We start from the raw sequence: 25,234 nt of genomic DNA on the forward strand, positions 1-25,234 counted from the left end.
TGAAGGGATTGGGGTGTGAAGAGGACTGAGTGGGGAAACAATCACTTACAGTCTCCAGGGGTTGGGTTCGTGTTCGTTCTTTTCCTTGGTGTATTGTAGTTTCCTCGTGGCTGGATGCTTCCCTTGTCCCTTGCTTCTGATGGCTCCGGATATTGTTGATTTGTTTAATATTGTTGATTTGAATTAGTTTAATTAGTTTGCATTAGTTCTGTTGCAGATTATTGAACTCCAATACTGTGATGTTGATTATCTAGACTACAGAGGGTTTTTTTAAAAATTTATTCTTTGTCCAATATACAATACATATGGAAAAGAATAGACATTAAGTAATATATATAAAGATAGAAAGTAAAAAAGAAGAGAATAATATGATATAAGAGATACGGAGATATATATATATATATATATATATATATATATATATATATATATATATATATATATATAGAGAGAGAGAGAGAGAGAGAGAGAGAGAGAGAGAGATAAGGAGAGAATATATATGATATATGAGATAATGAGTTCCATGCTTCAACAACTCGATTGTTAAAGTCATATTTTTTACAGTCAAGTTTGGAGCGGTTAATATTAAGTTTGAATCTGTTGTGTGCTCTTGTGTTGTTGCGGCTGAAGCTGAAGTAGTCGTTGACCGGAAGGACGTTGCAGCATATGATCTTGTGGGCAATACTTAAATCGTGTTTTAGGCGCCGTAGTTCTAAGCTTTCAAGACCCAGGATAGTTAGTCTATTTTCGTAGGATATTCTGTTTCGACTGGAGGTGTGAAGGGCTCTTCTGGTGAAATATCTTTGGATGTTTTCGAGAGTGTTGATGTCTGATATGTGGTGTGGGTTCCAGACAGATGAGCTGTATTCGAGAATGGGTCTGGCATTAGTTTTGTAGGCTCTAGTCAGTAATGTGAGATTGCCAGAGCAGAAGCTACATAGGATCAGGTTAACAACTCTGGAAGCCTTTTTGGCGATATTGTTGCAGTGGGCTTTAGCACTTAGGTCGTTTGTTTGTTTGTTTGTTTGTTTGTTTGTTTATTCATTCAATTTTTATGCCGCCCTTCTCCTTAGATTCAGGGCGGCTTACAACATGTTAGCAATAGCACTTTTTAACAGAGCTGGGCTATTGCCCCCACAATCCAGGTCCTCATTTTACCCACCTCAGAAGGATGGAGGGCTGAGTCAACCTTGATATTAGTTTGATATTAGTATTCCAAGGTCTTTTACTGAGTGTAGGTTGGCTGCGAGAATTTGTTTGTTCAGTTCATATATGAGGTTTGGATTCTTTTTGCCGATGTGGAGGGTAGAGCATTTGTTGGTTGATATTTGAAGTTGCCAGGTGTTAGACCAATCTGAAACAAAGTCAAGGTCTTTTTGGAGAGTGAGTGTGTTGTCAGTGGTGTTGAAAAGTTTCACATCGTCGGCAAAAAGCACACAGTTGCTTGCGATATTATCACAGAGGTCATTGATGTATAGGATGAAAAGAGTAGGACCTAGTACGCTGCCTTGGGGAATGCCGCTTTTGACAGGGACGGGGGTGGAAATGGTGCTCCCGATTTTGACAACTTGTTGCCTGTTTGACAGGAATGCAGTAATCCAGTTGTGGAGGAGTCCTGAGATGCCATAGGATTTGAGTTTTAGGAGAAGTTTGTCGTGAACCACTGAGTCAAAGGCTTTGCAGAAGTCAATATAAATTGCATTGATGGATTTTCCTTGATCAAGGTGGGTAGTCCAGATGTTTTTGCAGTGAAGTAGTTGTAGGTTGCAGGATAGTTTCTTTCTGAATCCAAATTGTTTTTTTGATAGTAGGTTATTAGATTCTAGGTAAAGGGTGATTGATCGATTTATAATTGATTCCATGATTTTACAAGGGATGCAGCATAGTGATATTGGTCTGTAGTTGTCAACTACTGATGGGTCTCCTTTTTTGAAAATGGGGATGACTACTGCTTTTGACCACAGCTTGGGGAGAGTGCTGGTCCTGAAGGATTTTTGGAAGATAATGCTTAGGGGTTCAGCTATGGCAGAAGAAAGTTTTCTTAGGAAGTATGCACAAAGACCGTCTGGTCCGACAGATAGGGAAGGTTTGAGGTCACGGATTGCTTTTTCAACGTAGTCTATAGTGAAGATGATTTGGGTTAGGTTTTTTAATGAGTTTGGAATGCAATTTGCGAAGAGGGGGGCTGAGCCATTACTGTTAACAAAAACGGAGCCAAAAAAGGAGGTTGAGCCTATGCATCTGTCTTCATCGCCATCTTGAAAGCAAATACCTTTGTGAGCATAATTTCTTGCTGTCTCCAGAGCCAAGAGCAGCCCAGCGTCCAGAGGGCCTCCCTATCTTGTGGGGGGAGGTCTCAGACCCCCAATTGTGTGAGAGTTGCATTCAGGATCTTACTGGCAGAAACATTATCAGAAACTGGAGACTGAAGAATGAAGACAATGTAGCAGTAATTCTTTTGAAGAAGTTTTACTCTTCCTTTTATCAAAAAATATATCCTCTATTTTCTATGTACAAAACACTTACTATACCACACCACCACTAACTACAGACCATGAACCACTACAAACCACAAACAACCACTGACCACACCTATGCAAAGGTGCATTACTGTTTATATAATTCTTTTTTTATATAAATACTTTAATTGTTTTCAAATATTTTCCTTTAAAAAATGATAATACTATTATACTTTTTAATATTATATTATATTTTTTCTAGTATTTTCCCAGGTATTAATGTTAAGCTGATTGGTTTGCAGTTATCTGGGTCTGGTTTTTTTGTCTTTTTTGTAGATGGGGACCATGTCAGCTTGTTTCCAGTCTTCAGGTAGTTCTCGTGAGTTCCAGGATTTTTGAAAGATGTGGTGCAGTGGTTCTGAAATGACATCTGCTAGCTCCTTTAGGACTTTGGGGTGTAGTCCATCTGGTTCTGGTGATTTGTATTCATTAAGTTCAGAACTACCAGTCCACCCCTCTTTTTCCTTATTCCTAACACTCAACTTTCTCCCTCTCCTCCTTCTACCTACTTACATCTTCACTCCCCTTCTTTCACTATCTCCTTCTCTTCCTCCTTCTCCTACTTCCTCTTCCATTCTCTATACATCTCCCTGAGTATTATCCTAACTTACCACACATTTGGCAGACTGGTCGTAGGCTTTCCAATTTAACAGTATCTCCCCCCCCCCAAAAAAAAATACTTATTTATTGTAACATTTGCTTATAGAGAAAAGAAAAAGAAAGAAAGAAACTTTATTGTCTACAAAAACAAAGTATAATTTTGACTTCTGGGTTTTCAATCAATTAATTCCAAATTTTAACTCCAACTTTTAATCACTATTGGTTTAAATTTCAAATAGAGTTGTTGTTTTTTGTGCCTCTTAAGGTTAGGCCTATTGCTTGCACCTCTACTTTGATCTCTTCTTCAATATTTATTTTTCCTACTCCCCTCTTTATCATAACTGAATGCCTGTCAAAATACCTTTAAACTTATATTTTATTATGTTTATACTATATTCTTGTTAATTGTATTTTTCAACTTTTCTTATTAAATAGCAGAATTCATGTATTATTTCATATTCAATTGGTTTCTTTAGACCTCCATGCAATAGATTTCAGTTTTAAATTCCATTTAAACCAATCTCACTTAGAAACATAGAAACATAGAAGTCTGACGGCAGAAAAAGACCTCCTGGTCCATCTAGTCTGCCCTTATACTATTTTCTGTATTTTATCTTAGGATGGATATATGTTTATCCCAGGCATGTTTACATTCAGTTACTGTGGACTTATCTACCACGTCTGCTGGAAGTTTGTTCCAAGGATCTACTACTCTTTCAGTAAAATAATATTTTCTCATGTTGCTTTTGATCTTTCCCCCAACTCACTTCAGATTGTGTCCCCTTGTTCTTGTGTTCACTTTCTTATTAAAAACACTTCCCTCCTGGACCTTATTTAACCCTTTAACATATTTAAATGTTTCGATCATGTCCCCCCTTTTCCTTCTGTCCCCCAGACTCTACAGATTAAGTTCATGAAGTCTTTCCTGATACGTTTGATGCTTAAGACCTTCCACCATTCTTGTGGCCCGTCTTTGGACCCATTCAATTTTGTCCATATCTTTTTGTAGGTGAGGTCTCCAGAACTGGACACAATATTCCAAATGTGGTCTCACCAGCACTCTATATAACGGGATCATAATCTCCCTCTTCCTGCTTGTTATACCTCTAGCTATGCAGCCAAGCATCCTACTTGCTTTCCCTACCACCTGACTGCACTGTTCACCCATTTTGAGACTGTCAGAAATCACTACCCCTAAATCCTTCTCTTCTGAAAATAGTTTCTAAATTAATTGTTTCTAATTTAATAGAGCCGAAGTGGCACAGCAGATAGAGTGCAGTATTGCATGCCACTAAAAGCTGACTGTAGATCTGCAGGTCAGCGGTTCAAATCTCATCACCGGCTCAAGGTTGACTCAGCCTTCCATCCTTCCGAGGTGGGTAAAAACCAACCCACCCAGATCCAATTCCACTAGCTATAAGCAACCAATACCATAGTCTCCCAATAGAAGAAAACATATGAGCAATTGAAAAAGAAGCACCAGAAAGAATCCACAACAAAACAGCACCACCAAATGCCACTATAACAAAGAAAACAATTCCCCAAACAATCCCAGAAAAAACCCAAGAATGCTAGTAATAGGAGATTCAATCTTCAAAGGAACTGAATCTGCCATTTGTAAACCAGACAATAATTTCAGAGAGGTATGTTGCTTCCCTGGAGCTAAACTCCATCGTCTCCGTTCCGACTTAACTATAGTTCATAAAATCATGTACCAAAATGTCCTACCTGTTAGCGACTACTTCATCTTCAACTGCTACAACAAATGAGCACAAAATAGATTTAAATTAAATGTCAACCGCTCCAAACTAGACTGCAAAAAATGCGACTTCAGCAACAGAGTAATCAATGCCTGGAATGCACTACCTGACTCTGTGGTTTCTACTCCTAATCCCAAAACTTTAACCTTAGATTATCTATAATTGACCTCTCCCCCTTTCTAAGAGGTCTGTAAGGGGTGTACCTAAGTGCACCATTGTGCCTACCATCCCTGTCCTACTGTTCTATTGTCTTCTATCATTACTTTTTATCATTAATCATCATGTTTTATTTGTACAAATTACCATCCTATAATTGTTTGACAAATACATACATTAAATAAAATAAAAGCTAACCAAAATAATAAAATCCACAAGATGATTGCCCCCTACTATTACTCCATGACACAAAAAAGAACTTGGAAACAATGATGAGGGACTATGACTGTTCTGAATCAGGCTGGAGTTGGCTGACTGTTGATAATAATAATAGCTTCTCAGATGGTCAATTTTCAAACAAATAACACTTCTTTTATTACTTCCACTTAAATCTTAGTAAATACAGTTCCGTTATGGAGAAAAATACTTTCAGTTCTTTCAGATTGGAAACACGGCCATTTATCTTTCTAATTAGTTCACTGACTGCTTAAAAGCATTCTCTAATTTTTGAGCTGGGTTCTACTGATTAAAAAAGCAATAAATCACACAATAGAAAGCTCACTTATCAGAGCGAAGGCAATAAATGGCCATCTTGGCTTGATTTCAATTTGATGAAAGCAGCTTCTGCTTCTGTCCAATTCCGGAAGTGATGTAATTAATTAATTAATTAACTTAAATGTTCTAAAATGTATCTCAAAATTTCTTCCCTCCAATTTCTTCCATTCTCTTCTGCACCCTTCTGAACTTTGGATTTATCCATCTGCTATCTTGGACGCTTGAGTTGTCCAAAGATACATCTGTCTGCATACTTTCATTTGACGGCTGGTCTACTATCTCCTCCTCTTCACTAGAATCCCCTGCATCTCTTAAATCAGGTAAAGTAACAGCTTCCATTTCATCCCCATCCTCAGAGTCCGAACATTCCAAAGGCTGACAGAGAACACACACAACACTATTCTCCCCATGGTCCCTCCGCTCCCCCAGTGGGTAAATGGGGTTAGGTTTAGAAGGAAAATGTACCTGAAAGTTAAAAAGTAACTCGAATTTCCGGTTTGAGCTTACCTGCGTCGGGGGTGTAGAGGCAAAGCTCTGTCTCCACACCACCTCTTTCCACGACTGTAGGGCACAAATTTGCACTGTGCCAACACCTGGAGGAGTCGGCCCAGGACAGGGGGTCTCCTGGACCCCCCAGGACGGATCGCCACGGCCCCTGGGGTTAGGGAAAGCCCCGCAGCTACATCGATGGAGAGCTGCATCCAGGCGGCTGCCCAGGCGCAGCCATAGCGGTTGCCAGAGAGGAGGAAGTAAAAATCAGAAATAAGAAGTCTACGGAGAACCAGATCAACAAATAAAGAAGATTGACAGCACTGCAGAATAATCCTTTGATATTACAACTTGAAAAGAGAAAAATCCAGACTGAAAGGCGAACAAAAACAAAGCAAAGTAACTGTAAGTGATATCCATATGCTAAGAAGAAAAATGGATTGCCTTTGTTAACTCCAAGAGCCTAACAATCTCATAATTTTTATATTTTTTCTGCTTAAATTTTAAGACAATATTTTCTTTTTTCTTCTGTTGTTACTTTATAATTATTTTATTTTTCTTTAAATTGTAACAAACGATTGGATTAGGAATCAGAAAAATTGGATGAATTAAACACGTGAATAAATGAATTGAATGATTTGAAGTAAATGGATTGATCTATAAACTACCTGATTTGAATGCATTTTTGCCAAATTTTTAATTATTCAAAATAAATTTTGGACTTCTTTTTTTACCTTCTATTTTTATACGGAATTTATGATTAAGAAAACATATAAGGGACTATTTTTATAACTAGATATTAGTGGCGTAAGGATCTTTTTCCGTTTTTTTTCTTTTCTTTTTTTGACAATAAGAAGAAATGGATTTATTTTTATTTTTATTTGAAACTATACATATTACATTTGATATTGGCTTTGGATTCTTTTTCCTTGGATATTCATATTAAGACATAACAGCTTCACGTTACGTTCTTTTTTCCTTATATTTGGACTTTTTGGACTATTTGGACTCATTAGCATTTTTGGATTTTTGGTTTTTTGATATTTTCTTTTTTTTACCCTTTTTCATTTCTTCTCTTTTTAAATATTACATACAGTTTTTTCTTTTTTGGATTAATTTTTTTAATAATAATCTATAAATAATTTTTAATAAATATCTTCCTTCTTTTCCTTTCCCCTTTTCATTATTTCTGCTTTGTTTTTTTCTCTTACTAATTAATTAAATTAGGATGTGCTAGCAGTCTTATTTTTTCCCCTTTCCACCTAGTTCCCCCCCCCCCACACACAATTCTTGGACATTAAAAGATTGGTTTTCTCATATATATTTTTCTCTCTCTACCTTACTTCCCTCACTTTCAATTTTTTAAAATTAATTACACTTGCTTTCGACTTTATTTCTTTTCTTTTAAGTATTAACAAAATTGAATTGTGATTTTATTTTCCTAAATTTCATTTTCTATCGTCAGTATTATAGATTTAAAATTCCTCTTTTTATTTAATTGTGAAATAACAAGAGATTGTTTTGAGTAATTGTAAAACAAGGTAAAAATTTTTTTAAGATATGAAAGGTTCCTACAGGGCACAAAGCGTGACTTCGGTGACAACATCAACAACCTGAAAACAAGCAGCTACTACAACTCCAACTTCAACCCATACACCCAAAGTTTCTCCAACATCATCTCCGCTACAACAAAGGACCATAACTACAATGCTGGCCAAAGAGAAAGAAAAAGAGAAAGAAAAAGAAAAGCTACCTGCAGATCCAAGATGCATTAGCAGGCATTCAAGATTTTATGCAGAAGACACAACTCAGACACAAACTCAACTTGAGACTAACAAAGAAGAAATGAAGAAGTACCTGGAAGAAATGAGACAAGAGATGAAAGAGATGAAAGATGAGATTAAAAAAGAACTAACAGAAGTAAAAGGAAACATGGTGGAAATGGATGGGAACATAAAAGCCATACAACAAAATCTACAAGAGAGTGAAAAAAGAATAAAAGTTACAGAAGAAAAAATCCAAGCTATGGGGCAGAAAGTGGAAGAATATGAAGATCATAACTACAATGCCCGTAGAGGCTTTGACATCGCAATAACTAACCTCGAACTCCAATCCGCATCACATGGCCTGAGATTTCAAAACATTGAAGAAGAAAGAGATTAAGATTTATTTACAAAAATGGCGGAAGTAACAGGAGGAATTATGCAAGAGGACCCGGCAGAATTGAAAAGAGAAATAGACAAAGTTTACAGAGTCCAAACTGGATATACAAGATGCCATAATCTACCAAGAGAAGTACATATTAAGTTTTCAAGAAGAGTAATTAAAGATGAGATTATGAGACTGACAAGAAACCAGAAATTCCAACTTAATGGAAAAGGAATTACAATTTTGAAACAAGTTCCAAAAAGAGTGAGAGAAAGCAGAAGAGAATATTACCTCCTTACAAGTATTTTAATCAAGAAAAATATCGTGTTTAGATGGTTGGTACCAGAGGGCCTCACCCTAACTTGGCAATCAACAAAAGTGATACTAGACAGTGTGGAAGTAGCAAGATTTTTTTTAGCACGCAGTGGGTTGGACAGGATTGATCAGCCTCAGATAGAACCAAAGAGCAGTGATGACATGATGGGGGCCACAGGTGGAGGTGGGGAAAAAATACCAGAAGTAAAGAAGAAACAACCACAGGCATCACAAGAATTAATTTTAGAAACTAGACTCCGAGAACCAAAGGAAGCAAAAAAATACTACAAATAGAGATGACACATGACTTGAAAATTTTCTCAGTCAACATAAATGGCTTGAACAATCCAAAGAAAAGAAACCAAATATTTACCAAACTTAAAAAACAAAAAGCGCAGATAAATATTTTACAAGAAGTTCATATTAAAAAAAACAAAACGGAGTCTTCTAAATAACTCAAAATTGGGAAAATTATACAATAGTCTGGCAAACCAAAAGAAAAAGGGAGTAGCAATGTAAATAGATGAATCAATTGAATCTAAAGAAATATACAATGATACTGATGGAAGGATTCTGATGGTACAATTAGACCTAGAAACAAAACCTCTTGTAATTGTCTCAATTTATGCACCAAATGACAACCAAAAACAATTTTATAAAGATTTACATGAAAAAATAAGTGAATTGGCAATCAAAAACATGATAATAATAATAGGAGATTTTAATGCAATCTCAGATGACCAAATGGATTACACTGGAAAAAAAAAAAGAAAAGGGGAAAAAAAAGGTAATTTTACCTGTGACATTTTGGAAAATGAGTATAGAACTATCACTGAAGGATATATGGAGAGAATACCATTTAAAAGATAGACAATATACTTTCTACTCTAACCCACATAAGACGTGGTCCAGGATCGATATGGCTTAGGCCCCAGCACATATAATGGAACAAATTAGTAAAATAGAAATAGAAATAAATACCTGGGCAGACCATAATCCTTTATCGATATATTGGAAAGGTAAAAAGAAAATAAATAACTGGTCAATGAATAGAAATATAATAAAAGATCCAGAGTATAAAAAATGGATAGAGAGAGAATTAAAGATTTTCTTTAAAATAAATAAAAATAGTGACACTACCGCTCAAAACTTATGGGACACAACAAAGGCATATATACGTGGGTTAACAATCTCTTATATAGCAAAAAAAATAAAGAAAAGAAAATACGTTATGAAAAATTAGTAGAAGAACTCAAAAAAGTAGAAATGTTAATGCAAAAAGCTGATAACGATGATAAAGCTAAAAATCAGAGAGAATTAATAAAGCATAAATTGAGATTGATAGAACAAGAACCAATAGTAGAAAAGATAAAGAGAGCAAAGCAAGAATATTTCGAACATGCGAACAAACAGGAAGATGGTTGTCATATAAACTAAGAAAAGAGAGGGAAAATAAAATTATAAAAAGTTTGATAGATTCAAAAGGTACATAGAATAGAAGAAAAGAAGGAAATAGCATTAGAATTTTATAGACAATTATATATGAGAGAAGAAATAAATGAGGACTTAATTTTTGAATATTTGAAAAATATAGATTTACCAGTATTAACCAAAACACAACAAAGACTAAATAAACCTATTACAGAAATGGAATTAAAACAATCTATAAAGAACCAGAAAAATAATAAAGCGACGGGCCCAGATGTAATACCAGTAGAATTTTAAAAGTTAGATATAGAAATATTTTTTCAAATACGTTTGAGATATATAATCAAATAATGGCAGAAGGTATATTACCTAAAACATGGTCAGAAACGTTAATAACCTTAATACATAAAGTAGGAACAGAAAAAGAAAAAATTGAAAACTATAGACCAATTTCATTGTTAAACGTAGATTATAAAATTTTTATATCAATCTTTGCTAACAGGTTTAAAAATATTATAAATGATATGATACATAGTGATCAAAATGGATTTTTACCAGGAAGACAAATTAAAAATAATTTAAGAACAATAATAAACACATTAGAATATTATGAACAACATCCAGAAAAACAAATGACGCTTATATTTTTAGATGCGAAAAAAGTATTTGACAACGTAGATTGGAATTTTATGAAAATACAATTAAATAAGATGGAGGTCGGAACAAAGTTTTTCAATATAATAGATGCCATATATTCTGAACAATCAGCTAAAATCATAATAAACACCGAGCTGACCGAAAAAGTAGCAATACAACGAGGAGTGAGACAAGGTTGCCCAATATCACCATTGTTATTCATCTTAACTCTGGAAACATTGTTGATAAAAATAAGAGCAGACAGGGAAATAAAAGGATTGAAGATAAAAAAAGAGATTTATAAAGTACAAGCATTTGCAGATGATGTGGTCTTAATTTTAGAAGATCCCACAAAATCTATCTCAAGGTTAATAAATTTAATTGAAGAATATGGGAAAGTCGCAGGACTAAAAATAAATAAAGAAAAGACACAGATACTAACAAAAAACATGACAGAGACACAAAGAAAACATTTAGAAGATTTATCAAATATGAAAATTACAAAAAAGGTGAAATATTTAGGGATATGGATGACTTCTAAAGCCATATCTTTAAAAAATGATAATTATTTAAAATTATTAGGTCAGATTAAAAAAGACTTAGAAGTTTGGAACAATTTGCAATTATCATTGGTGGGAAGAATATCTACAATTACAATGAATATCCTCCCTAAAATTTTGTTTCTTTTTCAAGTTATTCCAATAAATCCCGGATCGAAATTTTTTATGGAATTAAATAAGATAATAAAAAAATTCATATGGCAAGGTAAGAAACCAAGAATAAAACAAAATTCATTAGAAGATCGTAAAGAAAGAGGAGGCCGAGGCCTCCCAAATTGGAAATTATATTATTATGCCACCACCCTAACATGGATAAAAGAGTGGTTGACCTTAGAAAAATCAAAGGTTACTCAACTTAGAAGGTCATGATTTAATGGTGGGTTGGCATGCCTTTATATGGTATGGTAAGATTAAAACACACTCATATTTTAAAAATAATATTATTAGAAAAGCACTGATTGATGTATGGATCGAAATAAAGAATGGATTTCACCCATAGAAGTTATTAGTAAAAGAAGGTAAGATCTGGAAATATAGGGATTTACTGGACAATCAATTAAAACTAAGAACAAAACAAGAGTTGCAAGAATTAGATATTGATTTAGATTGGTGGCAATACATACAGATTAGTTCCAGATACCAAATGGATATAAAAACTTATATCTCCAGAAAAGAAAATAATGTATTAAGTAAATTATTACTCCAAAATCAAGTAAAGGTAATTGGAAATGTATATAAATACTTAATAAATCATAGAACGATAGGTTACATAGAAACATAGAAGTCTGACGGCAGAAAAAGACCCCATGGTCCATCTAGTCTGCCCTTATACTATTTTCTGTATTTTATCTTAGGATGGATATATGTTTATCCCAGGCATGTTTAAATTCAGTTACTGTGGATTCATCTACCACGTCTGCTGGAAGTTTGTTCCAAGGATCTACTACTCTTTCAGTAAAATAATATTTTCTCATGTTGCTTTTGATCTTTCCCCCAACTAACCTCAGATTGTGTCCCCTTGTTCTTGTGTTCACTTTCCTATTAAAAACACTTCCCTCCTGGACCTTATTTAACCCTTTAATATATTTAAATGTTTCGATCATGTCCCCCCTTTTCCTTCTGTCCTCCAGACTATACAGATTGAGTTCATTAAGTCTTTCCTGATACGTTTTATACTTAAGACCTTCCACCATTCTTGTAGCCCGTCTTTGGACCCGTTCAATTTTGTCAATATCTTTTTGTAGGTGAGGTCTCCAGAACTGAACACAGTATTCCAAATGTGGTCTCACCAGCATTCTATATAGCGGGATCATAATCTCCCTCTTCCTGCTTGTTATACCTCTAGCTATGCAGCCAAGCATCCTACTTGCTTTCCCTACTGCCTGACTGCACTGTTCACCCATTTTGAGACTGTCAGAAATCACTACGCCTAAATCCTTTTCTTTTGAAGTATTTGCTAACACAGAACTGCCAATACAATAGTCAGATTGAGGATTCCTTTTCCCCAAGTGCATTATTTTACATTTGGAAACATTAAACTGCAGTTTCCATTGCTTTGACCATTTATCTAGTAAAGCTAAATCATTTACCATATTGCCGACGCCTCCAGGAATATCAACCCTATTGCACACTTTAGAGTCATCGGCAAATAGGCAAACCTTCCCTACCAGACCTTCCCCTATGTCACTCACAAACATATTAAAAAGAATAGGACCCAGAACAGACCCTTGTGGCACACCGCTTGTAACCTGACTCTGCTCAGAATACTCGCCATTCACAACAACCCTCTGGTGTCTATGCTTCAGCCAGCTGCAAATCCATTGAACTATCCAGGGATTAAGTCCAATCTTCACTAATTTATCTATCAGCTCTTTATGTGGAACCGTATCAAAGGCTTTGCTGAAGTCCAGGTAGGCAATATCCACAGCACCACCTTCATCCAACACCTTTGTGACATAGTCAAAGAAATCAATGAGATTAGTCTGACATGATTTGCCTTCAGTAAAGCCATGCTGATTTGGGTCCAATAATTTATTGTTTTTTAGGTGCTGATTTATCCTCTTTTTCAGTAGAGTCTCCATCATTTTAACGACAACTGATGTCAAGCTAACTGGCCTGTAGTTACCAGCTTCTTCTCTACTGCCCTTCTTGTGGATAGGCACAACACTTGCCATTCTCCAATCCTCAGGAACATCTCCTGTTAATAAGGATTGGTTAAACAAATCAGTCAGGGGGGTAGCAATGACAGATCTGAGTTCTTTAAGAACTCTGGGGTGGATGCCATCTGGACCCATTGCCTTATTTATCTTTAATCGTTCAAGTTCTTCTAAGACATCGGCTTCTAAGATCACTGGAGCTGAATCCGTACAGTTGGAGGCAATGCTATATCCCTCTATAGTATTATTTTGTAAGGTGTCTTTTGAGAAAACTGAACAGAAGTAGCTATTAAAATGGTCAGCGATCTCCTTATTCCCATTAATGCATGTATTTTTCCCGGTACTAAGCTTCGTGATGCCGCAGTTTTTCTTCTTCTTATCACTAATATATCTGAAGAAGGTTTTATCCCCCTTCTTTAGAGATTTGGCAATTTCTTCCTCTTTTGAGGCTTTAGCAGCATATATTATCTGTTTCGCCTCCTTCTGTCTCATTTTATACACCTCCCTATCAGCTATACTTCCAGACTCTTTATACCTCCTATAGGCAGCCTTTTTTTCATTGACTATAGTCCTTACATCATTGCTAAACCATAGCGGTTTCTTCTTCCTTTTACCTTTAGTTATTTGTCTTACATACAGTCCAGTGGCTTTTAAGATGGCCTTTTTAAATACAGTCCACTGGGTGCTCGCTCCTGCCATTTTATCCCTCCCCTTTAATTCATTATCTAAATATTCCCCCATTGCATTAAAATTTGTTTTTCTGAAATCCAATACTTTGGTTGCATTATAGGATTGCTCACAATGAGTTTTTATATCAAACCACAAACATAGATGGTCACTGCAACCTAAATTTTCTCCCACCTTGACCTCTGAAACCCAATTCCCATTCGTAAAAACTAAATCTAGAATATTCTCCTCTCTAGTTGGTGTCTTAACCAGCTGTGCCAGAGCTGCTCCTGTAAAGGCCTCTACTATATTCTTACTTTTGCATGTAAGGGCACTGGGGATATTCCAGTCAACATCAGGCATGTTGAAATCACCCATAACCACAATATCTCCCTTTACTGCCATTTGGGTAATTTCATCCACCATCTTGTTGTCATATTCCTCAGATTGCCCTGGAGGCCTATAGATCACCCCAATTCTAATGACAGAACCGTCTTTATTTTGCATGCAAATCCAGAGGGTCTCTAGATCTTGATATGTATTTTGAATTAGTGTTGTTTTTAGAGTTTCTTTAACATAAATGGCTACTCCACCTCCCCTTCTCTCTATTCTATCCTTCCTATACAGTGTATATCCTGGTATGGATAATTCCCATTCATTAGAATCCTTAAACCATGTCTCAGTTATGGCAACCAGGTCCAAATTATCTCTAGATATTATGGCCATTAATTCACAGAGCTTGTTGCTCAAGCTTCGAGCATTCGTGCACATTACACGAAGAACATTATTTTCATTATTAGTTTGCCCCTTATCATCAACAACTACATCTATTTTATTTGCAGCTCCCTTTTCATAAGCTTCCAAAAACTGCTTTATCCTCATTGGTCGGGGACAGAAATCACCCACATCAGTTACATCTCTGTCCCCTTTACCTAGTTTAAATGCCTGTCCAAAAAAGTTCTGAATTCCTCACCGAGTACCTGGGTACCTCTGTATGATGGATGCAAACCATCCCTCTTAAACAACTCCCTATTAGACCACCTACTGACATCATGACTTACATAGCCAAAACCTTCGGCTTTACACCACTGCTTTAACCACACATTAAACTCTATGATACACGTTGTTTTATCCTCTTGGCCACAAACCGGTAACACCTCTGAGAAAGTCACTGAATCTGCTATTTTACCCAGCTCCACACTTAGACATTGAAAATCTCTTTTTACTATATTGACATTTCTCTGGGACAAATCATTTGTGCCAAGATGCACCACCACATCAATGTTATTGCCTTTACTCACAGCCTTGACAATGTTTGTAATCCTCCTCCTGTCCCTGCTGGCAGTGGCCCCTGGGAGACACCTCAGCACCTTCGCCACGTCCTTACTCTGTCCCAAATCAACACCTCTAACAGTCGAATCACCCACAAGAAAATGTGTCCTCTTTATATTTCTACTAACTGCACTTGATGGTTTGGTGACATTTACAACAACTTCTCCTTTGAATATCCCCTCATTCTCTGCCTGAGGGGCCTTGCTAATATCTCCAACATCCTTACTATTTAAATCCGCAAGAACAGTATAGGAATTCGATAAAGAGAGACCAAAATTACTATGTTTTTGCTCAACTGCACGCAATCTTCCTGAACCGACAGTTGTCCACACAGCCCTCCTCCTCGGGTGGCGCTGTGGAAGTGGAGGCTGGACACATGGCTGCATTACAGCACGTGGCTGGGACAATCTTTCCACTTCTGACTGCAAGCTACAAACTAAGGACTGCAATCTAGAGATCTCGCCATCTAACCTAGATGTCCTAATGCAAAGAGGGCAGTACCCCAAGTTCCACAAGGTACTACGGAAGACAACAGCTAAACAAGTGTTACACTGCACCAAGCCAGTCATCTTAACAATGTATTGAAATACAAGTACTTAGCAATAAAATCCACAACCCCTATTGCTACCAAACTTTGCTGATTTTGGTTTATAGTTATATGATTCGCGCGCCGTTAGGCGCGCGGGCCACTACCTTCCTCTCCTTCTCTGTGATCTGAAGTGCAAATTAAAATGGCTTTTTCCTGTCTTTATCCTTCCCTTTGTCTGTTCCAGCCAGTTAAATCTCTCCCTTCTCCTTGAATTCCAAAAATGCAAAATGCAAAAAGTAAAAAAGGACTACCTTTCCTCTCCTTCTCTGTGATCTGAAGTGCAAATTAAAATGGCTTTTTCCTGTTTTTATCCTTCCCTTTGTCTGTTCCAGCCAGTTAAATCTCTCCCTTCTCCTTGAATTCCAAAAATGCAAAATGCAGGTTGGATATTGAAAGATAACATGATCAGTTGGTGCAAAAATTTTGACAAAGAGATAGACTTAGAAACATGGGAAAAGATTTGGGTGTATAATTGGAAAATAACAAAATCAATTTCCTTCAAAGAAAATCAAATTAAGATGTTTTATAGATGGCACCTTCCACCATATAGAATTTTCAAAATGTTTCCAACCGTCTCACCTGTATGTTGGAAATGTAAAAAAGAAATTGGTACATATTACCATGCATGGTGGACATGTTCTGAGGCAAAAAAATATTGGAACAAAGTAGAGAAATGGATAAATGAAATAACAAAGGAGAAGATTAAAAAAATCTCCTGAATTTTTCTTATTGGGTATTTCAAACATTAAGTATAAAAAAGAAATTTATTACTTAATAATACATATATTGGTTGCGGCAAGAATTACATTTGTGCAGAAATGGAAAGAAAAGGAAATACCAAAGGATGCAGAAGTTTTTTAAAAAATTATGGAATGTGCAGAATTAGATATTATGACAAAATGCTTGAATAATCAAGTTGAAACAGAATTTTATAAAATGTGGGATAGAGTATACGAATGGTGGAACTTTAAAAATAGAATTAAAAGTTAAAGAAATAAGAATTTAGAACCATTTGAACTTATTATTTTGAAATTTTATAAGATAGAGTGAAACAGTTTAAAAATAATATAAACACAGAATTTTTGTTCTTTTTTTCTCTTTGCTCATAGTATGATAATGTTAGGTGTGTTATTCACTATATTTTATTTTTTGAATAAGTATTTTATAGATAAAGAAATTTGATTAACATAAGAATATAGAGTTAAATTCAACAAGTATGTAATATATATGTGTGCAATTTCTGTATTGATCTGACCACAGTTAGGTTTTTGCTTTCTGTAGTAGTTAGACTTCTATGACAAGCGGAGCAATGGTAGCTCCTTGAGTGTTTAATGTTGTATGTTTTTGTTTGTCTTTTTAAAAAAAACAATAAAAAATATATTTTTTTAAAAAATAAAGTTAAAAAGTAACTCAGGTGCTTCAAAATCTCGGGCATCCATCCAGAAGCAATTTCCAGGCCTGCCTCCCGACCATTCCACCAGGTACTGGAATCAGTCGTTGAGCCAAAGAGAATCCCAGAGGCCAGTATTGTTCAAGTGAGGTAGAGGATCGCAGAGTCTAGGTGCAGGGTGCAACTTGGCAGGAACAGCAGGGGCTGGAACTGGTGGGCAAAGTGGAGAGTCAGGGGTGACTGGAACAAGAAGAGAGTGATGAAAAATAGGGTGTACATGCATGGAGCTGGGCAATGTCAGACGGTAGGTCACTGGATTGATGACCCTTTCAACAGGAAAAGGTCCTATGAAACATTGGTCAAGCTTGCAGCTGGGTTTTTTGGAGGAAAGGTATTTGTTAGAAAGCCAAACTTTTTTGGGGTATAAATTTTTTATTGTTTTTCACACCTTACAGAGATTCCAATTTGCATACCTCAAATTAAAATATAATACAATATAATATCAGATGCCAAATTCTTAGTCAAATTATTCAAATTTTTCTAATTATTTATCCAATTTATTCTGGTATATATCATTCATCCTGTGCTACCTCCTTTCCAAATACTATCCGGATATTAGGTATTGTTCTTCGCCTTCATTTGCATTTAAAGTGCTATAGCTATCTAGATTTCTCTTGGCTATTTGCTGTTTTTCATAACTATGCCATCGTGCTTCAGTCCATTTCTAGCCTTCTTACTAAACTCATTCCTGCTTTTATTTTAAAACCCTCATTTTATCGTAGCTGCCCATAACAAAAAGAAATATCCAAATTTACTTCTCTTTAAAACCCAGGAAGGAAAGAAAAAAAAGAAGAAGAAAGAAAAAAAGAAACACTATTCATATTGTATCTTAATCTAATTATAACAATGTCATATACATAGGAGGAAGGGTTGTTGTTAGAAATTTTAAAATGTATTTCCTACTCAATTCATTTCTTTCTTTATATCGGTATATCATTTTTGCTTTAACAAATCAAAATCAATATAAATCATATTGTTCCATTATTTTTGTGAAAAGTATCTTCCATTAGAAAAGCCAGTGTGTTAATATTCTTCCCTAATCTAGATATTTTTCACTGCCGTTCTTAGTGTGATAGTCTTCCCTAATCTAGAAATTCCACTGCCAATCCCAGTGTAATTATCTTTCCTAATCTATGTGTCACTGTCATATCAATGCAATAGTCTTCCCTATTCTAATTACTTTCATTGCTAAATGCAGTGCAATAATCTTCCCTTATCTATATATTTTCCCTAATTCTATATATCTTCCACTATCGAACTCAGTGTGATAATCTTTCCTAATCTACTCAATTTAGCTCTTCTTTGTTTAATCTATCTTTGCCTATGATGACTAACATAATTAATACTAATTATTATTCCATATTGATCTTACTCCTGATCTCATATTGATCCTACACCTGATCCTATCTCTCTTCCCTTTTCTTTTCCCCCTTCCTCCTATTTTATTTATCACCATAAATCAGATAATCAATTTATAATTTAATCAATCAGAAGAAAAAGAAAAAAGAAATTATCATAACCATTTTCAATTATCTCATCCATATTAAGCACAATAATCATAACTATTTTCAATTTTCTCATTCATAAACCATTACATTTTCTCCCCTTGTACAGTTCTTCCATTTTAACATTTTATATCTCTTGCTTATATATTTGTATATATGTATAAAATATATATATTTTCCAATAATAAACTCCAATAAGATTAAAATATTAATAATTCCAATTCATTATGCATACTCATTTATTTTTATAATTTATAGCTTTGTGAGAAAATAAAAGAGAGAGAAGAAGAAAAACCCCCCTACCCTCTTCCTCTTCTTTATGGTGCTGGTGACTTTTAGTGTCTTCTGAATTTTCTTAAAAGTGTTTAATTTTGAATTACATTGTGCAATGTATTTTCAATCAAATCAAGCAGTCCAATCAGATCAAATCAGGTCAGATCAGTTCAGTTCAGTCATTTTCATCTTGAATATTTTCTTCCTTCCATACAATAGCTGATCACCTTCTCATAGATAGTCAGTGTGGAAGTCAAATGTCAGAGTCTTTAAGCAAATAACAAGATGCTATATTTCCTCCGGCCACACAATGGTGATAGATAACAAATTTTCCAGCTCTTTTCCAGATAATAATAATAATAATAATAATTATTATTATTATTATTATTATTATTTAATAATTTATTAGATTTGTATGTCGCCCCTCTCTGAGGATTCGGATAGCTCTTTACCAACAATTTCCAGTTTTGGTGTTTTCTTCCAGTATTTTATGTTCCTCTTTGTTTACATAAAAAAGAAAAATATAGCTTCCACAACAGGAATTCAAGGTTCCAGATTCCAAAAGGCAAGTTTAAAATAAAACCAGTTAGATAGCTAAAAAAATCCAATGATAGGCAATTCGCTACTTTTCAAAGCTGAAATGCCACCTTGCACAGATAGCTGCTTTCTTTAATCTCTGGCTGTTTTAGCTCCATCCAGCAACCAATCGAAAAAGAAAAGTCCAAAATCCCATTCAGGCAGTCTCAGTTTACCACCAGCGACAGGATACCCCTCCCTTTCTCTGTAAGCAACTCCTCCAGCTCTCTTTCCAGATGTTACCATTCGGCTTCCATCTCGGCGTTGCGTTGTCTCCACAGCTGTGTCGGCTCAGGCATGACTGCCTGTCCAGCTTCACCACAGCTGGTGAAAATCAGGCCAGTTTGCCTGGCATGGCATGCCGGCTCCTAGCAGCGCCTCATGCATCACTCTCCCTGTAGGAGAGATCCGGTCTGGTGCAAAAGGACCAGAAACCCTGGGCAATGGGAATTCAGGGTCATTCCCAAAGGAGAGGGAATGGTACTGCTGCTGCGGTCCTCAGACCCCACCCCGCCTCTCAGTAGAAAGCCAAACTTGATCACTGACAGTCAATGATGGAATGTCTTTACAAGTCAGTCAGCAAAACAACTATAGGCTTTGGTCAAGGAATGCTGGACAAGGTCGTGAGTGGCATGTATCTCGGTGAGAAATTCGCCGGCGACTGGAATTGGAGATCGGAGGACGTGAGCTACTTGAAAATGTAGGTGATGCGGAATCAAGGGAAAAAACAGCAGTTTGCGCAGAATGGCGTCGTCTACATGGGAGAATGTTCACAGTTATTAAAGGTGAACTCGGCTAAGGGAAGATATTTCACCCAATCTTTCTGTCAGTCGTGTACGAAACAGCGCAGGTATTGCTCCAGGATGCCAATGGCTTTTTTGGTACGCCCGTCTGGGGGTGATGGGCGGAAGCCAAGAAAACTTGGATTTGGAGTGCGGTCATGAGTTCTTTCCAAAACCTGTTGGTGAATTGGGGACCTCGATCAGAGACTATGGTGTCAGGTACATCGTGTAGTCTGAAGATGTGCTGGATAAATAGTTGAGCAGTGATTTTTGCAGGTGTAGCCAAAGGCTATAGTAATCCCGAAGGGGGTCCGGTGGCTGTTTTGGCTTGACGACAATGGATGCAGGAATTTACATAGGTGTGGACATCATGGCAGAGTCTGGGCCACCAAAAAGTCTGGAATACAAGGCGTAGTGTTTTGAAAAGGCCAAAATGATCAGCTGCAGGATTATCATGGCAATGGTTGAGGATGAGGCCTTGGAGTGGGCCTGCTGGAATGTAGGTCAGGCCTCAGTAATGCAGCAGGTCATCGGAGAATGTCCATGGTGAATTAGGTTCTAGGTCTTGCTTTCTTTGGTCTATAAAGATTGCGCTTCCCGAATTCGTTCTCGAAGATCTACTGTATGTTGGATGGCTGCGATCGACGTGAGGGGTAGAATGGTATGAAGCAGCACAGGTCCTTGAGCTTGGGTGTATTCAGGTTTGTGAGACAAGGCATTGGCTTGCTTGTTATCCCACTTGAAAATGTAGGTGATGCGGAAGTCGAATCTGGCAAAGGAAAAGGACCATCGGATCTGTCTCTGGCTTAACCTCCTGGCAGTTTGGAGGAATTCCAGGTTTTTGTGGTTGGTTCTGACATCTACTTGGTGACAGGATCCTTCCAGGTGATGTCGCCAGGCCTTGAAGGCAGTTTTGATCGTTAAGAGTTCTTTTTCCCAAATGGTGTAGTGGCATTCAGCAGGTTTTAGTTTTCTGGAGTAATATACACAGGGAAACAAAGGTCTGCATTGACCCATTGAAATTTAACTCCTTTCTGTAGAAGTCGAGCGAGGGTGAGTGAGTCAAGGTGTCGAAGCTCAGAATGAAAGTTTGGTAATAGTTAACAAATCCCAAAAATATTTGGACATCTTTAACTTGACATGGGGGTTGCCATGTTTGCAACATGTCGGGTTTTCTGGTGTCTATGGCAATGCTGTGGGGGTAAATTACATGTCCTAAGAAGTCAATGGAAGTTCGGCAAAATTGGCATTTCTCTAACTTGGCATAAAGGTGATTTTCTCGGAGGCGTTGGAGCACTTGTCATAAGTGGTGTAAGTGGGTTTCTCTGGAAGGAGGGTAAATCAAAATGTCATTGAGATAAACGACCATGAAGTGGTCCAAAAAATCCTTAAAGATGTCATTCATGAAATGTTAAAATCCTGCTGGAGCATTGGTAAGTCTAAAAGGCATTACAGTGAATTCGAAATGGCCATAGTGGATGCCGAAGGCTATCTTCCATTCGTCGCCTTCTCGGATGAGAATGAGGTTGTAAGCGCCTCACAAATTGATCTTGGTGACGATGGTTGCTGTGTTAAGGCATTCCATGAGTTTGGGGATCAAAGACAGTAGTGAGGAGGGTAGTCAGATGAAACCCCGGCCAGGTTTTTAAGGCAGCCAATTCGGGTTCCGACATTGAGTAGAGGCGCCCCCCAGGAAGCTTGGCATGTGGTAATAAATCAATGGCATAGTCATAAGGTCGGTGGGGGAGTAATTGGTCTGCTTCTTTTTCATTGAAAACATTGGCAAAGTCTGAAATGTCTGATGGTAGGGTGCTGGCAAGCTGGTGAAGAGTTGGCAGATATGGTCTACGCACTGAAGACTAGGAAAAGAAATGCGATACTAGGACCACACAATGTGGGGGTCGTGGGTTCTTAGCCAAGCTAAGCCAAGAACTATAGGGAAATGGAGACCTTTGGTGACATAAAATTGGATGGGTTCTTCATGGTGTTCAATGGTTAAATTGAACTTGATGGGTCCGGACAACAAAACGCAGCCATCGATGGTTTCAACTACAATAGGAGGTGTGACTGGGCACAAAGGTATGGAGTGAAAGCGAGCGAAGGTCTCATCCATGAAGTTGGTAGTGGCTCTGGAGTAGCAGAGAGTGTTTTGCGTGGTTTTTAAAAATTTACCTTGGTGGCTAAGTTCAGGTGTCTCGAAGGTGTTGGGTCATCTACCGTAGAGCTGGAACTTAGTTTGGTGCCTGCCTGGCCTAACGTCTCCTTTAGGCTGGGCTCTGGTCATTTCCCAGTAAGGTGGCCTGGAACTGTAGAGCTGGGCCGTGGTTCGGGAATGGAGCAGGAACAGGTGTGCCACGTCTCTACTGAGGGCAAGCAGGAAGGAGATGTCCAGCTTCTCCACAATACAGGCATAGGCCTTCTGCTCGGTGTCTGGCTTTGTCAGCTTCACTAAAGAGAGGTCTAGCCATACCTAGGTCCTTCGGCTCATTTCGGGCTATGACAGCTGGACGGTTTCCGGGGTCTGCTGGCATCTGAAGGTCATGTCTTGGTGCCAGGGTGAAGCTGTTGTTTTGGAATCTTCGGCGTGGAGCTGGTCTGTTGTCTTCCATAAACTGGCTTTGGTATCTGGTCACACAGGTCTGGGTAGATCACATTTTGTTTTCAATGGTCAAACACAGCTGGTAGAGTTCGGTTAGTGTATCAGGAGTTGGCTGGCACATCATCTCGATCAAAAATTTTGGTGGCAGGCCATCCTGGAACAATTCCATCAGACCACCTCATTCAAGTTCAGGGGTGCGACTAAGTTCCAAAATTCAGAGATATATTCAAAGATGGTCTTGGTGCCAAATCATAGCTGGCGTAATTGGATAATGGCATTTTGTACACGCATGTGGTCAGCAAATTCTTGTTCAAGCATCTGGTGAAATCCGTCATAATCCTGTAAGATTAGATTCTGACATTCCAGTAATGGCGATGCCCAGTCAAATGCAGCACCTCTGAATAGGCTTATAATGAAAGAGACCTTCATTGCAACTTGTGCAAAATCCGCTGGAGACGAGTTGAAGAAATTTCTGCATTGATTTAGAAATGGTATTACTTGGTCCTGTTCCCCAATAAATACTGACAATCTGGCTAAATAAATCTTTAGTCTCTGTTGAATGATGACATGGGGTGGGTGGGAACTGGGGCGGCTGCTGCAGGCTGATTTTGTTGGGCATCTAAAGCAACAACTGTCCACGTTAAAGCTAAGAAATCATTTTAGATATTTGCCATATTGCAGGCTGACTGTTTCTCTGCTTTGGGGCTTTCGTTAAACTGTTCTGAATCAGTTTGGAGTCGGCTGACTGTTAATAATAATAATAGCTTCTCAGATGGTTAATTTTCAAACAAATAACACTTCTTTTATTTCTTCCACTTAAATCTTAGTAAATACAGTTCCAGTTCCATTACGGAGAAAAGGGACAGATTACACCTCAGCAAGAGTGGGAGAGATTACACCTCACTAAGAGTGGGAAGAATGTCTTGGAAAACGACTGGCCCAACATGTCAGGAGGGCTTTAAACTAAAGCCGAGTGGGGAGGGTGACCAATCTGCAGGATCTCCAGGACCTAACTCCAGGACCTAACTCCAAGCAAAAATCCTTAGGAGGCAAGGCAAATAATGAATTAAAGAGGGATGGAAAAGAAGACAAACTGAAATGCCAATCAGGAGACACAGAAAGCACTATCCAGAATCAGGCACAAAGAACTCAAATGCCTTTAAACAAATGCACAAAGCCTGGGGAACAAACAGGGTGAACTGGAAATATTAATGCACAAAGGTGAACCCTGACATAGTTGGAATAACAGAAATCTGGTGGGATGAAACACATGACTTGAACAAAAGGATACAAACTCTTCAAGAAAATCAGATCACACAAAAAAGGACGTGGAGTTGCACTATATATAAAGGATCACTGTATTGCTACAGAGCTACATGTAACATGTAGAAAAGCCCTTAGAATGCATATGGGTCAGAGAGGAGTGTGGCCAAGTACCACGGCAACACGGAGTTCCCCGTGCTCCGCAGGGGAACCCTGAATCCTTGTCGCTTGAGGCTCTATTCAATTGGAACCAGGTTGGAACTGCCCAGGAGGGATAGTGAAGAAGAGGGACAATGTCAGGGATCTGTTTGGGGTCAGCATACCCCACAGAGAGTCAATTTCGAACTTTCAACCACCACCAGCAGAAATCGGCTTTAAAAGGACTATTCATTTATTGCTGAATTAATTGAAAAGATGTGATTGTTATACTTTAACTTGGTGAAGAAATTGAAGAAAATAACGTCATTGAATAACTTCATGGAATTAATGTTAGACATCCACCTGCTGGTTGGAGGAATTACTGCAGAAGGAATCTCCCCCTATGTGATTTACAGCTGATGGCCTTGGCTGAAGAACACTTATCTACTGTGGTGGCGATATGGAAGGAATCTGTTTCTTCTGTGTGGGATGGAAAATAGCTGGTGTTGGTAAGAAAATAACTCTTTTTTAAGGATTGAACTATCTGCTACAGAGATTTAGGGAGATAGAAATGGAAAATATCACATAGGGATTTAATGAACATAATACATAAAAGGAAGTTACATTTGGACATGGAAAAGGCCTTAAAAGGACAATGCTAACAGGTGGAAGAAGATTTGGATAATGATGAAGACCGAAAAGATGATTTGGACAATGATAAAATTATAAAAAGATAATT

General features: G+C 37.4%; 1 protein-coding gene across 1 annotated transcript in view; it reads right to left on the reverse strand.

The window, feature by feature from the left end:
• CLASP2 (cytoplasmic linker associated protein 2) overlaps positions 1-25,234 on the reverse strand; it is an 817,644-nt gene that overhangs the window by 207,834 nt on the left and 584,576 nt on the right. The window lies entirely within an intron of this gene.

The sequence above is a fragment of the Erythrolamprus reginae genome, chromosome Z (assembly GCF_031021105.1).
Source record: "Erythrolamprus reginae isolate rEryReg1 chromosome Z, rEryReg1.hap1, whole genome shotgun sequence".
Classification (NCBI taxonomy): Eukaryota; Metazoa; Chordata; class Lepidosauria; order Squamata; family Dipsadidae; genus Erythrolamprus; species Erythrolamprus reginae.